The sequence below is a fragment of the Palaemon carinicauda genome, chromosome 28, assembly GCF_036898095.1.
Source record: "Palaemon carinicauda isolate YSFRI2023 chromosome 28, ASM3689809v2, whole genome shotgun sequence".
NCBI classification, from domain to species: Eukaryota; Metazoa; Arthropoda; class Malacostraca; order Decapoda; family Palaemonidae; genus Palaemon; species Palaemon carinicauda.
In genome coordinates, this window is record NC_090752.1 from 11,659,682 (window position 1) to 11,662,219 (window position 2,538).

The window sequence follows — 2,538 nt, forward strand, 5'->3', positions numbered from 1 at the left end:
ATCTTGCATTAAATGTCAACCTAGATATGTATTTTATGAAAATATTTCAATAAAGATAAATCTAATCATGAACTTCTTTAGCACTATGTGTTGTGATACGCCCGCCAAATATATAAGAATATAAATCTTCTTGGATTTAGCAGCAAAATCTTGCATTAAATGTCAACATAGATTTAACCCGGATATGTATTTTATGAAGATATTTTAATAAAGATAAATTTAATCATGAACTTCTTTAGCACTATGTGTTGTGATACGTCAAATATACAAGAATATAAATCTTCTTGGATTTAGCAGCAAAATCTTGCATTAAATGTCAACATAGATTTAACCCAGATACGTATTATATGAAGATACTTTATCAAAGATAAATTTAATCATGAACTTCTTCAGCACTCTGTTGAGATACGCCAAATATTTGAGAATTTAAATCTTCTGGGATTTTTTGCAGCAAAATCTTGCATTAAATGTCAACCTAGATTTAACCCGGATACGTATTATATGAAGATACTTTATTAAAGATAAATTTAATCATGAACATCTTTAGCAATCTGATTTTTGATACGCCAAATATTTAAGGATTTAAATCTTCTGGGATTTTTGCAGCAAAATCTTGCAATAAATGTCAACATAGATTAAACCCTTATGTGTATTTTATGAAGATATTTTAATAAAGATCAATTTAATCATGAACTTCTTTAGCACTATGTTTTGCGATACACCAGCTATTTTAGAAGTGAGACGATAAATTGATGTAGATCCTGTAGAGCACAGGGATCCCCTATGTGATGGAGCCAGGAAAACAGTCCTTTTAAGTAAGTATACTATAATGTATCGCAAATATAACCTTGACATGTAAAGATAATTTTTCTCTACTTTCAAACTGGGAATCGTTGATTTAAATGTAACTATTCTATCAATTTTCGTCGAAAATTGCTCTCACAAACCATTAAAAAAATCTACATAAATCATAGGATTATTTTACATCTAGTTTCATCACTCTATTGTGGATATTAATAGTAGCATTGGGCAGGTGTCATGCGTATTATCAACTTGACACTTTAAAGCCTTTTAGTAATACAAGCAAGATTTATCTCAAACAATGCATCATCTAATACTACAAAAAAAAAAAAACGTTTAGAAAGTGTTATAATAGTGACCTGAAAACTATTAAGCCTGAAAACAAATGCTAGCGAAATAACTGATAACGATACAGAGCAAAATATTAACTGGAAAGAAATTATTTTATCACACACCAAGGCCCGCCTGAACAGACCTTTAGTGTCTGATGGAGGGCGAAAAATAAACCCGTAAAGATAAAGATAAAGATAGGACGACCAAAGTCACATAATGTTGATTAGCTCGGAAGGGGGCTTGCTTGGTAGGATATACCACCTATGTTAGGTTAGGATTCATCAATGCATTTCACTCTAATTTACAGTGCCCTTTGACACATTAGGCTGGGCTAAACATTCCTTTATCAGGTAGGAATGGTATTCTTGAACCAAGAGACATTACTTTGTGCCTCGCTCAATCCCATCTGAATTTTCTCCAAATCAAAAGCACCATTTTCTCACTGTGATCCCAAACCAGCTGTCTATAGTTAGATTAAAAAGTTTGCTTTAAAGATCAATCAAAATCATCCATACCAAATCAAAAGGTACTGGTAATAGCAAAGAGTTTTACATTTATTATTATTATTATTATTATTATTATTATTATTATTATTATTATTATTATTATTATTATTATTATTATTATTATTATTATTATTATCTAAGCTACAACCCTAGTTGGAAAAGCGGGATAAACCCAAGTGCTCAAACAGAAAAGAATAGCCAAATGAGGGAAGGAAATAAGGAAATAAATAAACTACAGGAAAATACATTGAACAGATGATGGAAATAATTAATCATATCACGAATAGAGGTGAGTAAAGTCAAGACGAATAAGATTTAATTTTAGTATAACTTGGAAGGTGTATTTTTTGTTTTGATTACGAGAGTAAAACTGGTAGCAGGAAGACTGCGAATGAATGAAACAGAGGAGACAATAGAGATCGTAAATATCAACTATTTCTTATGAAATAATCGAGGGAGAAAATGTGCATTGGATGTTTTTTTACATAAATGAAGCTAAAAATGTCATTAAGAAGGATGAATTAGCAAAGGTGTAGATGCTGAACTATATAGAAAAATATCACACAATACTATCTATAGTCAATTCTTTTTAGTGAGGCAGATTTGCACCGACTCGCAGGGGTGCCCTTTCAACTCGGATAAGTTTCCTGTTCGCTGATTGGTTAGGAAAGATAATTCTAATCAATCAGAAAGCAGAAAACATTTCCGAGCTAAAAGGGCACCGCTGCGAGTCTGTGCAAATACGCCTCATTAAAAAAAAAATCAGTATAGTGTGTTTGGGATACTCTACTATAAATCTAAGCTTCTATAAGAATATGTGTATATAACAGAGTGACTAGTTTGATGTCATTACTGTTCCTAAAACATTTCATATTAATTGTTCATTACTTTTCTTGTA